Here is a 15,115-nt window from a genome sequence, read left to right on the forward strand (position 1 = left end):
TGCCTCACTTTATGGGAAATGCGCATTCTTCATAAATAGGCCATAGTGACTCATCTATCTCTCTTTGTCAACAGGATTCACACCCTCCATCGTCTCTCATCCCTGGTGATTCAACGCATTATGATGTGATACTGGAACATCAGTGAGCCAGTGTCTGGGAGAGTGGGATAGAGCATGGGATTGGCCCACGGAGACAGGAACCACACTCTTATTCCTGAGGCTCCGAGGTCTCTGGCCCCTTAGGGCACACCATAGACAGCGAGCAGCTCTGAGGTGAGTGGGCTAAATGATGTGCGTCACTGCTATCTGAAATGAACTGTTAATAACAAGTGTATTACTGGGGATAACCTTTTTGACGTTGCTTTTAGTGTAGTTGTCGCGATGTTGCACACATGCTCCTATTGGTTAATGTCAACATTCACTTAGCAGTGCATGTCATTGCTCCCTATAGAGAAAGTGGTCAATATGAGGACAAGTTATTTGTTCAAATGGCATAAAGTGATTAGATCAAATCCTTTGTTTGTTGAAATTGGGGTTTAGAAAGTGTGCAGTAGGAGCATTTTCCAGCTAATATTGAGAAGGAGCTTTTCCTAGCTAGCTGATGTTGACCATTAGAATTAGCTAGCCTGACGTCTGTGCCGTAACCTTAAGTGTGTCCAGCTAATGACTTTCCATTGGTGTCGATTACAACAGTGGGCCATGCCTGAGAGTTGAGTGTCACAATGCTATAAAATAAAATGGATTAGACCCTCCAAGCTCGTGTTGATCTGGGAGATTTACTGGCCACTGAGCCCTTCCATTGTGTCTCCATTGAGGCTGGCCTGCACAGGAGAGTGAATGGAGTCTGTCCAGGGTTCCAGGGTCAGTCTGTTGCACGGGAAGAAGAGTGGGGGGGCAAAGCAAGGGGCTTCTCTGGACACACACAAAGCCAAGATTAAGTGAAGGATAGAGCTTGGGTTAACACATTTTCACAGGCCACAAAAATCAAGGAATGTCCCTAGAAATCAGGGACATCTGGTCACCCTATTCACCATCTTCAAAGTCAGCGAGATTAGGAAAAGATAAATGTAGTCTAGGTGACCGAATGTGCTATGAATTCAATACGCTTTGACTTGACTACCACACTTTTTGTCAAGTTGGTTTCTGTAGACATCAGTTAAATCTAGTTCAGTCTGTTGGTAGTCTAATAAGTTGACTAACCCTAGGCAAAGATGATACGCTCAAAATATTACCATAAAAGACGAATGAAGGAAAAACTTCTTGTTATCAGACCTCCATGACATTGTTATTATTTTCACATCCATATCCCATTAGAGGGTGTCTACTGTATGTGAAACTGTGCCGTGATTCTCTATAATGGCTGTCCCTGTGGGACACACTGAGCCCCTGGAGGTTCCCTGTAGCACATGCTACTCCTATTGTGTGGGTGTTCATGAGGATTAACATCCTATGACAAGTGATCTCACATTCCTCAACTCTCTGGGGACAAGTGTATGTAATGTGTATGCATCTTTGTTTGAGTGTATACTATACACTATGAAGGGGAGTTGAGGGGTTTGTGGTGTGTGTGTCTATGTATGCATGTTCGGTAGTGTGTGTGTATGAGGGTGTCTGTCTTGCTATCTATATATATATATATATATATATATATGATAGATAGATAGAAAGATAGATAGAAAGATAGATAGATAGAGATATATATATGATAGATATATATATATATATATATATGATATATATATATATTATATATATATATATATATATATATTTATAGTATGTATGTATGTATGTATGTATGTATGTATGTATGTATGTATGTATGTATGTATGTATGTATGTATGTATGTATGTATGTATGTATGTATGTATGTATGTATGTATGTATGTATGTATGTATGTATGTATGTATGTATGTATGTATGAATGATAGATAGCAAAAAAAGAAACGTCCTCTCACTGTCAACTGTTTATTTTCAACAAACTTAACATGTGGAAATATTTGTATGAACATAAGATTCAACAACTGAGACATAAACTGAACAAGTTCCACAGACGTGACAAAAATTTCATAATGTGTCCCTGAACAAAGGGGGGGGTCAAAATCAAAAGTAACAGTCGGTATCTGGTGTGGCCACCGGCTGCATTAAGTACTGCAGTGAATCTCCTCCTCATGGACTGCACCAGATTTGCCAGTTCTTCTTTGCGAGTTCTAAATTGTGCCTTCCTGTATTATGCTAAAATGTTTATTCTATTTTACTGAGACATTTACTTTGTTCCTGTTCTGTTTTATTATCTCTTATTGTTGCATTGTCGAGGGAACCTGCAAGTAAGCATTTCGTTGGATGGCGTATACTATGTATATCCTGTACATATGACTAATAAAAACTTGAAAGTGTGTGTGTGGACACGCAACGCATACACACAGTATGTACAGTGCTCCCCTTCCAGCTTCCCCCTTCCCTTTGATGTGTGGGGTGTTAATGGAGCCCCTCATATTTTAATTAATGAATTTATTCATACTCCCTCCCTAGGCAGGGATTTGAGTCCCCCTCTCACCTTCCTCTCTTTCTCAAAATAACCAAACTGGAATCCAACCGACTGAATTGTACAAAATTAAACAGCATGGTCCTGGCTGGTTTGGGCGCCTAATTGATACAGATATAATTGCCACAAAAGCAAGAGATTTTTAAGAAAGCACGTCTTCAAAACAGGCAGCGTGAAGGACACCCAAAATGTCCCTCTCAGGGGGTGGTCCTCAAAATGTGTGTTTGTTTAAGAGTCTAATGCAAAACCTTTTGGCATGTATCCACTATCATTCTCTCTTGAAATTAGCTAATACTTTCCTAAATAAGAGGAATTCTGAAAATCTTATTCTGGATGGTTGACTCTGTGTAAGAACATCTGCTAAGTGAATAAATGTATGAAAAATAGCTACACAGGGGCATGTAGTCATGTACATGAAATTGTCTAACCCAGGTAGTCAGGCATTCCCCAGGGCAGCTGTCTTGGCCCCTTTTACTTTTTTCAATCTTTAGTAATCATCTGCCTTTGGCACGGAGTAAAACCTGTGTTTATGTATGCTGATGATTCAACACTATACATGGCAGCTACCATAGCAAGTGAAATCACTGCAGCACTTAACAAAGAGCTGCAGTACGTTTTAGAATGGGTGGCAAGAAATAAATTAGTCCTAAATATTTCAAAAACCTAAAGCATTGGACATCATTCACTAAACCTCAACTAAATCTTGTAATGAATGTGGAATTTTAGCAAGTTGTGAAGACTAAACTGCTTGGTGTAACCTTGGATTGTAAACTTTTATGGTCAAAACATATTGATGCAACGGTAGCTAAAATGGGGAGAGGTCTGTCTAACAAAACACTGCTCTTCTTGACATCGCTATCAACAAACCAAGTCCTACAGGCCCTAGTTTTTTTCACACCTGGACTACTGCCTAGTCCTGGTCAAGTGGAACAAAGAAGAAGAGGCAGATTAGTTGGCCCAGAACAGCACAGCTGGCCCTTAAGCTAACATATTAGATTGAATGCATCGCTACCCGTCTTTGTAAGAGGTATTGAAAGCACCGAGCTGTCTGTTCAAACGCCTAGCACACAGCTCAGACACCCATGCATACTCCTCAGCAGAGGTCTCTTCACAGTTCCCAAGTCCAGAACAGACGATGGGAAATGCACAGTACTACATAGAGCCACGACTACATGGAACTCTCTTCCACATCAAGTATCCCATGTAAGCAGTCAAGTCAGATTTAAATTACACCTTATTGAACAGAATTGACTGTGAAGAGACGCACATGCGCACACGAGCATAAGCACACACAATCTAAAGCATGCACTCTACACACACCTACATTGTAATATTGTTATATTGCTGGATTTTACTGTAGATATATTGTACAGTAGTGGGTAATGTGTTGTGTGATGTACTGTTTTCATTTTTTTTATTTTTATATAATCTCCTTAATCTTGTTTTGACCCCAGGATGAGTTGCTGCTGCCTTGGCAGCGAGAGCATGGTTAAATGAATGCTTTTATTGATTAATAAGCTATTAGGTTTCACAAACGTGAACTTTTGCAACTCTGGAGGAGTAGTGTCGCTGATGGTTAGGGGGTTTGAATGAACAAGACCCAAGATCGGTGGTTTCTCCTACTGTAGTGTTCAGGTAGATGTACATACAGTACCCGTCAAAAGTTTGGACAAATGTTGTATTATACCTACTCATTCAAGGGTTTTACTTTAATTTGACTATTTTCTACATTGTATAATAATAGTGGAGACATCAAAACTATGAAATAACACCACCAATTCTTCAACGTAGCCACCCTTTGCTTTGACAGCTTTGCACACTCTTGGCATTCTCTCAACCAGCTTCATGAGGTAGTCACCTGAAATGCATTTCAATTAACAGGTGTCTCTTGTTAAAAGTTCATTTGTGGAATTTCTTTCCTTTTTAATGCGTTTGAGCCAATCAGTTGTGTTGTGACAAGTTAGGGGTGGAATGCAGAACATAACCCTATTTGGTAAAAGACCAAGTCCATATTATAGCAAGAACAGAACAAATAAGCAAAGAGAAATGACAGTCCATCACTACTTTAAGACACAGTCAGTCAATCTGAAAAATTAAGAACTTGAGGTTTTTTTCAAGTGCAGTCGCAAAAACCATCAGGTTCTATGATGAAACTGGCTCTCGTGAGGACCGCCACAGGAAAGGAAGATCCAGAGTTACCTCTGCTGTAGAGGATAAGTTCATTAGAGTTAACTGCTCCTCAGATTGCAGCCCAAATAAATGCTTCAGTGTTCAAGTAACAGACACATCACAACATCAACTGTTCAGAGGAGAGTGCGTGAATCAAGCCTTCATCATTGAATTGCTGCAAAGAAACCATTATTAAAGGACCCCAATAATAAGAAGAGACTTGCTTGGGCCAAGAAACACACGCAATGGACATTAGACCGGTGGAAATCGATCCTTTGGTCTGATAAATCCAAATTTGAGATTTTTGGTTCCCACCACCGTGTCTTTGTGAGATGCAGAGTAGGTTGATCTCCGCATTTGCGGTTCCCACCGTGAAGCATGGAGGAGGTGGTGTGGGGGTGCTTTGCTGGTGACACTGTCTGTGATTGGTTTAGAATTCAAGGCACACTTAACCAGCATGGCTACCACAGCATTCTGTAGTGCCATCCCATCTGGTTTGCGCTTAGTGGGGCTATCATTTGTTTTTCAATAGGACAATGACCCAACACACCTCCAGGCTCTGTAAGGGCTATTTGACCAAGAAGGAGAGTGATGGATGGCTGCATCAGATGACCTGGCCTCCACAATCACCCGCCCTCGACCCAATTGAGATAGTTTTGAATGAGTCGGACCGCAGAGTGAAGGAAAACCAGCCAACAAGTGCTCAGCATATGTGGGAACTCCTTCAAGACTGTTAGAAAAGCATTCCTCATGAAGCTGGTTGAGAGAATTCCAAGTGTACAAAGCTGTAATCAAGGCAAAGGGTGGCTACTTTGAAGAATCTGAAATATAAAATATATTTAGATTTGTTTAACACTTTTGGTTAATACACGATTCCATGTGTTATTTCATAGTTTTGATGTCTTCACTATTATTCTACATTGTAGAAAATAGTACAAATAAAGAAAAACCCTTGAATGAGTAGGTATAATACAATACAACATTTGACCTGTAGTGTATTTAGATTTTGATCTAAAAAGGACAACTTTTAAATGTTTTAACAATTTATTTATCTTTTGTTGATAAAAAAAAGGGTATTCACTGAGGATATTCCTCCTCTGAGGAGCGGCCAATGATGTACATCTACCGGATGTGCAACAACTAAGTACTGTCTCTGTGTGAATTAGTTAGTGAAAATCTAGCTTTAGGCTGTTCAGCTTGAAACACCCTGTGTTCCTCTGTGAGATGCAGGAAGAGGGCCAATGTATATTTCATGTAGTAGATCTCTAATTGAGAGGGGCGCTGTAAACCCTCATTGATTTTGTCACCAGTGTCTGTGTCCTTGTTGGTCCCTGGAGGGTCTTCATTACACCAGGGCAGACAAGGCTGAACAGGGAGACTAACTGTGGGTGTTCACATTGAAATACTTGTCTTGTAAGGTACACTATATATGCAAAAGTATGTGGACACCCCTTAAAATGAGTGGATTCAGCAATTTCAGCCACATCCGTTGCTGACAGGTGTATAAAATTGAGCACACAGCCATGCAATCTCCATAGAAACATTGGCAGTAGAATGGCCTTACTGAAGAGCTCAGTGACTTTCAAGTGGCATTCCAACAAGTCAGTTTGTCAAATTTCTGCCCTGCTAGAGCTGTCCCAGTCAGCTGTAAGTGCTGTTATTGTGAAGTGGAAACGTCTAGGAGCAACACATGCTCACAGAACGGGACCGCCGAGTGTCCTCGGTTGCAACACTCACTAGCGAGTTCTAAACTGCCTCTGGAAGCAACGACACACATCAACTTTGCTGGGAGTTCATGGAATGGGGTTCAATGGCCGAGCAGCCACACACAAGCCTAAGATCACCATGTACAATGCCAAGTGTCGGCTGGAGTGGTGTAAAGCTCACCGCCATTGAACACTGGAGCAGTGGAAATGCATTCTCTGGCGTGATGAATCACGCTTCACCATCTGGCAGAGGGGAGTCACTGTCTTGTCTTATTTATCAGATGACTGGCTTGATAACCCCCCCAGGGATGATGTGCCGGATGGGAATCCCACCCCCTTGACTGGGAGACCGACACAATCGGTAACCCCCCCCCAAGCAAAGAAACAGTTCTCCGGTCAGTAGTAGTAGTAAAGGGATGCAAAAGGGAGCTATACTGTAGTACCAGAGAAGTGAAACGATTACACTTTGCAGTTTTATCACACAAATGCACACACATTTAGTGCTATACAAACATTATGATGAAACAAAATTTGCAGACGGGTGTTTTTTTCCAGTAACGCAATGAAGCAGTTGTGTGTTATTGTTACTGATGTTCATTCTAAGAACTGATGAGTCGCCCATTTTGGGGGAAATTTGCTTATATAGGCAGAAATATATTTAATTGTCGATTTCGATGATGAATACCTTGTACATGATAAGCTATAGAAATGCCATCTGGTTAATGTGGCTGAACGCTTCAGTAATGATAGTGTTAGCATGGGCTTGTCTGACTCATGGGTTGTGTCTGAACAAGTGTATGGGTAATGGAGCTTATAAAGCCAACTTCAGTGACTAGCGTAAGACCCAGAGCCACACTGTGAATGCATCCCATATATAGTGCAATACTGTTAACCTTGTCAAATGTAGTGCACTATAAAGAGAATAGGGTGGTATTTGACACGCAGCCTGTATGTTTTAGAGCCACACAGACAGTGTTTATTCGCCGCTCAGGCTAGGAACCCTTTAGCTTTACATGGCTAAATGTGTCTTTCCATTAAGAGGCTATTCACTAGGGGCATCCAGAGTGGCACAGCGGTCTAAGGCACTGCATCTCAGGTCCTACTTCAGTCTAATCTTCAGCTGATTTATCACCTTATTTACATAACAAAAGGCACATCTCAATAGGTGGTCCTCAAATGATAGTGTGAAGTTTCCACGTGTCTGAAAAACAAGATTTTTCTTTAAACATATTTTTTGTGTACATTAATGTATTTATATATCAGATATTGTTTTCTGCCAGGAAAAGTTCAAAATAGCTGGGGTGTGTCTGTCTCTCTGCGGTGTGTCTACTGTCTACTCTAACTGTCAACCATTTGCCCTGGGGTAGTGAGACGAACCACAATGCACAGTCGACAGCGAGGACCTTTGAGCATTATGACAACGCTAGTCACACGCCAACCATATACAGTAGGGGAGACAAAACATGCACTGTTTCAACTCTTCAAGAACACATGAACCTTTTGAGTTTATAAACGTATTCTAGGCTGCTTCTTTTAACTACAGCACACACAATGTAAAACATTCCCCATCTGACCACACTATCACCCTCTTCCTCTCCCCCAGAGTGCTCTCTCTCACCCTGAGAGGTGCTTTAGTTATGGGAGGAGGTTATGTACAGAATTCCACACACCAAGAATGTTGTGAAGGGGGCACGACAATACCTTTTCCCCCTCAGGAGACTGAAAAGATTTGTCATCGGTCTCCAGATTCTCAAAGTTATACAGCTGCACCATCGAGAGCATCCTTAACGGTTGCGTCACCGCCTGATATGGCAACTGCTCCGACTGTAAAGCACTACAGAGGATAGTGCGTATGGCCCAGTACATCACTGGGGCCAAGCTTCCTGCCATCCAGGACCTATATAAAAATACCAGGCGGTATCAGAGAATGTCCAAAAAGTTGTCAAAGACTCCAGTCATCCAAGTCATAGACTGATCTCTCTGCTACCACACTTGCGGCAAGGGGTACCAGAGCGCCACGTCTAGGTCCAAAAGGCTCCTTAATTAACAGCATTGTCCCCAAGCCATATGACTGCTGAACAATTAATCAAATGGCTACCCGGACTATTTGCATTGACCCTAGTCTTTGTTTTTACACTGCTGCTACTCGTTGTTTATTATCTATGCATAGTTACTTTTCTCCTACCTCCATGTACAAATGACCTCGACTAACCTGTACCCACACACATTTACTCAGTACCGGTACCCCCTGTTTATAGCCTCATTATTGTTTTTTTGTTACTTTTTTATTTATAAATGTTTTTTTTGTTTTTTTTTACTGCATTGTTGGTTAAGGGCTTGTAAGTAAGCATTTCACGGTAAGGTACCTGTTGTATTCGGCGCATGTGACAAATACAATTTGATGATCTTTTCCACCACAGGGAAGGAGATGGATAGAGGGTAGTCTAAGAACAGCCATGCTCGAAGACATTACTTTCCCTCCCCTTTCTAATCCCAACATGCCCCATAGACTGTAAATCAATGCAAAGATTCCAACCCAACCCTGCTGTCTGACAACAGGGCCAAAATAGGGTCACAGTAGAATAAATGGTCTTTTAAAAGAAATGTAATACCTTAATATGGGGGTGGTTTCTCCGTGTGGTATGATCGTTTATGTGAAAGGTAGATTCCAAACATTGAGTGCTGTAGTAGAGTTGCAAATTCCCTATTTGACATAGTTCCTAGGGAGGAAGGGCAGTCATGTGGTTGTGACAGCAGCAGGGTGGGCCCAGGATTCAGGACCACATAGCATTAATGAATAACCAGCATTCCAGATATGTAATTAGGCTATAGTGGTGGGGGTTTGGTAGGCATGTTCCATGTTTAGGGTCTGGTGGTGATGTGGGTGTTCTCTTCCAGGCACTGACAGGCTGACAGTGTGTGGCTGTGACAGACAGACACACACACATACACACTAAGGTAAAGATGGTGACAGGTTGTAGCCTACAGCCTGCCACCATTTTTACCTTAAGTGTGTAGTAGCCACCTGTCTTGGTGGGGAGGAAACATGTCTCTACAACAGAACATGTCTCTACACCGGTCTAATTCCATCTCTGCACCCTCAGCGTATGGTCCATGGAAAAACATTCTGCGGCCGGTAGTTTATTCACCTTTCACCCCTCATCTATTTTTAACTGTTATTAGATTTCGCAGCCGTATTTTAATAGATCTAAGGTTAAAGTAGCCTAGAGCTTGCTCAATAGATGAAAGACAGTTTAATCTACAATTGTAGAGTTTAGAAAACCTCCACTCTGTGGCCCTCTCCCCCTCAGTTTATAATTCCTCTTATTCCTCACAGATTAAAAACAGAAATGTTACATTATCGATTCACATTTAGGAGCGCTCCACTTCCGCATTCAAGTCATTGTGCGGGACTTTTATTAGACTGCAGCCTCTCTTTTTCAGGGGCTGGAAATGCTCTTAACTGGCAGCCCCCTGTCCCGCTCAACTCAAAATGTGTGGATGGAGCTGGGCGGATGTACACTACACTCCCCTCCCCAGGTTTTGTCTCTCGTTGGTTGTCCCTCGCTTCATATCCGTCGCCAAACCCACTGGCTCCAGGTCATCTATAAGTTGTTGCTAGGTGTAGCCCCGCCTAATCTTAGCAGCACCCACCCGCAGTACGCACTCCAGCAGGTATATTTCACTGGTCACCCACAAAGCCAATTCCTCCTTCAGCCGCCTTTCCCTACAGTTCTCTGCTGCCAATGACTGGAACGAACTGCAAAAATGACTGAAGCTGGAGATTCATATCTCCCTTACTAACTTTAAGCACCAGCTGTCAGAGTAGCTCACAGATCACTGCACCTGTACATAACCAATCTGTAAATATCCCATCCAACTACCGCATCCCCATATTGTTATTTATTTAGCTCCTTTGCTCCCCAGTACCACTACTTGCACACTCATCTTCTGGACATTTTATCACTCCACTGTTTAATTTGACATACTGTAATTATTTAGCCACTATGGCCCATTTATTGCCTTACCTCCCTTATCCTACCTCATTTGCACACACTGTATATAGACTTTCTCTATTGTATTATTGACTGTATGTTTGTTTATTCCATGTGTAACTCTGGCAGGTCGCAGTTGTAAATGAGAACTTGTTCTCAACTAGCCTACCTGGTTAAATAAAGGTAAAATACAATTATCAATAGCTGACCCCCTTTTATTTCTTTGACTTCCCCCTTCCCTACCTGCTCCCTCACTCCCTGCTCCCCCCCAGCCAGCCAGCAGTTAGAGTTAATTCTGGGCTCAAGGAGAGGAGGAGGAGCAGCATACAGGGGCTTGTCCACAACTGTTGTAGTTGGCAGGGTTTGTCTGAGTGGAGGAGGGACTCTCTCTCTCGCTCTCGCTCTCTTGCTCCCGCATGCTCTTATGTGCTTTAGCGCTGGTTAGTGTTCTCTCACGGCTAGGTCTCTGGAATAATGGCAGTCGCTACTGCAGACACGTACAATAGGTCAACATTGCTACTGCTGCACTAGGATGGCCCTGACGTCTCAGCACTGAGCCTCAGTTAGAGAGCTCTAGAAACGACACGTCCCCTCCTCCTCCTGCTCCTCCTCTCTGGGTGAGAACAGAGGGAGAGAGGCTGTCACTGCAGCACGAGGCTGGCCCAGCTGACACTGTGACTGGAGCAGTGGCTGCCTGGCAGAGGCATTCTGTGCTGTGGATATTATCTCTTTCCTGTACGTAGGGTTTATTCCATATTGATCCCAGTCATTCCCCAGTGGAGGAACAGGAGCTCTGGAACGTCTAGTGACCTATGAGGTGATGATGGGGGAAGAGGGGCGATGAACTGGAAGAAAGGAGGGAGATACTAACGTGCAGTTTTGGTTGCAGTTTTGTGTGTGAGTATTTTATAGTGTATTTTCAGAAGAGGATGGCATTGTGTACTTCTGTGTTAATGTGCATTTGTATGTGTTCATTAGATTGCTGTATACAATTTTTTTTCTAGAACACACAAAAACGTTTCCCTGTACTCGTATACATGAGTGCTTTTATTTGCTTTGTTGTTTTTTCTCTCTGTGTGCATCTAATTTTGTCAGCGGGCTGCAAATCCGCGGGTTGGCAGGTTTTTGCCTGGGTTTTGTGGCGGGTGGGGATCAGAATCTCTGTACATGAGGGGGAGCAGGATGGTAGGCAGAACAGCTGGGCTGCTATGGAGAGGGGCAGGCATGAGGGGTCACTCATTGGCATGGATCAGCTACTAGCCCCTAATACTCGATTTGGCGTAGTCATAACCAGACGCCCTCGGGGACTAATCCATCTTTGGGTCGGTGGAAAGGGGGCACTGCAGGCTACATTTGATATTGCTGCTCTACTTAGTCAGCAGTGTGATATTATACTGTGTGTAAGTAGTGTCAACAAAGCTTCAAGCAACTGTTTATAGAGTAGAGTTGGCTTGGGCATGCTTAGTGTACACTACAGGCACATGGTACATTATAAGTACAGCTCTATCACTGTACTTAGAGAAAATATGGGCAAAACAGTGAAGAAAATGAGGGTCCTATTCCAATTATCACCATAAAGCATTGACTGGAGTCAGATTAACCTGGAGTTTGTGGTGAAACAGTGTCCTGCTCTAGCATTCTGTTTGTTTTACATGGTCAAGCTTTATATCATATTTCCATATTAATATTTAACTTTGGTTAAACAAACGATCCAGTGATTTTTAAGTGTTGTGGGTGCCTCCATATTGCTTAATTAACTGTCATAGGCACTGGGGAAGTGGTACTCTGGTGTATTGACACAAGGCTTAGCAATGAGAGTAGTGTTGTGTGCGTGTTTGTGCGCATATAGTTAGTATGTGCCTCAGTGTTTTGAACACTGGATTTTCCTCTGTCCTCACTAGGTATTGAGTGTGTCCACAGTATTTGATCTTGTTTCAGGAGTCCTCTAAGCATGTGGTATTCATGCCAGTTGGCTGGCCAGTGTTGGTATATATGCCATGCATTTGCCATGCATTTGAATGTGGTCAAAGAGCTAGACATCTTGCTCATTGACTTTGATAACAAGTCCGTGACTTTGAGTGTTGTCAACAGAGTTTGATTCATGCCAACTAACTTTGTCATGTGCCTCAACGAACGGCCAACCAACCTTCACAGAGACCGAAGGGCTCAAAATAAAGTGAAAACCTAACACCATGATGAGAATGGTGAATTTACAAGACACACAAAGCCTCTAAAATGTCCTGTATTTTAATGTCTCTTCTAGGACACAGTGAGTCCTCCACTAAAATGCAGACAGATGCTGTTTCTGTTGATAACCTCATACTTCAAACTGGCTTATCTGTCTCCTTAATGACCGGCTGGAATTTTATAGCTCCTCAGCAGCACCAGCCTAAGTTCTGTTCTGTTCCGCTACGCTCTGTCTGGTGACTTTGCTGACTACTGCAATGTCACAGCACGGAGTCAGTCAGAGATAGACACTAACTCTCAGAAGAGATCAAACTCTTAGGAGTTTGAGGTAAAGTTGATCAAGATGGTTGCGCTTTAGACTTGGCTGGCTAGTTTGAGGATGTGTCCCAAATGGGACCCTATTCCCTATATAGTGCACTACTTTTGACCAGGGCCCGTAGGGGTCTGGTCTTAATGTGTGCACTATAAAGGGAATAGGGTGCTGCATCCTAAGTGAGTCTACTCTGTGTCTGGCTGAGGTCTGAGAAACATGGATGTGGGGGTTGTCTGTCTGTTCTGCCGAGTTGGCCAAAATGATTGCAAAGGGGGGTTGATGAGTGATGTCTGGCTCTTTGATAAGCTTGTAATTCTTTGTTAATGTTGGCATCTGTATTTTGTTTAACGATGGGAAAGATTTAGTGTACATGTTATCCAAACTTTGCAGTTCACCCTGTGACTTATAACAAACTGGCACAGCTCTTTTATTGGAGTAGTGATGCACAGTTTTCTTAAAACGCTTGCATAGCTTTTTCTCTGTAGCTGTACCCTACGGACTCAGTTCCTCTATGCCCTTTCCACGAGTTTCTCCCATTGCCATGACCAATCAGTTTCAACAAATGGTGATTTGTTTCGGAGAATGTGCAGATTCTTACTCTGCCATGTTCAAAGGTCCCTTGGATCAAATGTATTATTGTTTGACTGATTGATTGTTTAATCTACTCTATTTTGAACCCCTATAAGCACCAGATTTTTTTTTGCACAGCTAAGATCACTCCCCCTCCCTTTCCACCCACCCGGCACTCGATTTAATTAACATTTGCATATATTTGAGTTCTTTTGATGAGCTAATTATGGTGGAATGGGACTTATCATGCATGTGAGTGTGGATTAATATTCAAGTTTCTGTGATCGTACCCTAACCCAGTCTTTGGGGAAAGGAGAGATCCCAAACAGGGGTGGGTAGGGGGATGGGGGCTCTTGGCAAGAGCATAGAAATGCCCCAAGGGTAGAATTATTTTTGATTGCGTTCAGACGGGTAGACTATCCACCCCCACGACCTCCCCCTCCTTCTCCATCTCTATATGGGTCTGTCTCCCATCTTTCTTTCTCTCGTGCCACCTTTCTATCCACTCATCTAGGGCTGTGCGATATGGCCTAAATCTCATATCTACATTTTTTTATAATTTATGGGCAATTCACGATATACATCAACATTTAAAAAAATATTTTCTTTAAATAAGCTTTGTTGAACAGTTAAAGGTCAAATACACTGCAATTAAAACAGTCAGCAATAATCTAATGAATTCCGAGCTCGTGAAATGATACCTAGGCTTGATATATGCCTTCCACAACCAAAAGACCCACTAATAATTTCATTATTTTATCAAAATTGTTGAACCTGCTTTGTGTGTGCAATAATCACTGATCTGGCTTTCAGGTCTGTTTTTATAAAAATTTCCTTTTTGTTATTTTTTTTTATAGAAACATGCATAATGCACATCCAATAATAATGTAGCAGGCATTATAGAAAATGTATTTATAAAACAGACTAAACTGCTAGTATAACAATCTTTATTTGACTTAAATGCAGCTAGCGATACGTGGTACCGTAATGCGACGAACTGCGCATACATTTTCCATAATGAATGTTAATTTGTACATCCGTTTTAGTAGTGTCTGCTCGAAATTTGAGGAGTTGAAACAAACTGGGTATTGTTCAAAAAGTTAACAGTCAAATAATGTCTCCATGTGTTTCGGTGTCCATATGTCCGATGCTGTTGGACCAAACCTCAAATGCAAATAGCGAGTTGAAACCGTTTGTCAGAGAGGAAGAAGTAATCGCTCATCTTTGTCGTTGTGAGAGGTAGGGTGGAGGTGCTCGGGAGAAAGAGGCCAAGCGAGAGGTTTTACTCTCGCCTAAATCTGTCCAAAATATGCCCAATGCGCATATTTTGAACCTTGTCGCCTACCTTCCCGGCTTTGGGACAACGACTCCCATTGTTAGGGTGGAGACATGAGCATTTCGTCATTATATAGATCTCTGGTGTAAATGAGAAGGTGGACAGCACAGGAGTGAACGAGACAAAACCAAAAAGACAACATGAGAACAAGGAGACACAATCCCTCATAAAAACGAAAAATACAAAAAAAACCTTGATTCTGCGATAGGAATTTGGAATATTGCGCAAAAACATACATTCGATATATCGCCCATCCCTACTGTTATCCTCTCTGTGTAACTCTTTCGCTTCC

The 15,115-nt window shown here is 42.3% G+C and overlaps 1 protein-coding gene across 3 annotated transcripts in view; it reads left to right on the forward strand.

The window, feature by feature from the left end:
* LOC112254724 (nck-associated protein 5-like) overlaps positions 1 to 15,115 on the forward strand; it is a 252,820-nt gene that overhangs the window by 189,990 nt on the left and 47,715 nt on the right. For 2 of the 3 annotated variants that reach the window (XM_042324568.1, XM_042324569.1), the window contains exon 2: positions 75 to 273. The gene's annotated coding sequence lies outside the window, so the exon portion shown is untranslated. Of the gene's footprint in view, positions 1 to 74; positions 274 to 10,888; positions 11,315 to 15,115 lie in introns of those variants that run through there. The other variant, XM_024427508.2, reaches the window with a different exon arrangement.

This window comes from Oncorhynchus tshawytscha, linkage group LG07 (assembly GCF_018296145.1).
Source record: "Oncorhynchus tshawytscha isolate Ot180627B linkage group LG07, Otsh_v2.0, whole genome shotgun sequence".
In the NCBI taxonomy this organism is placed as follows: Eukaryota; Metazoa; Chordata; class Actinopteri; order Salmoniformes; family Salmonidae; genus Oncorhynchus; species Oncorhynchus tshawytscha.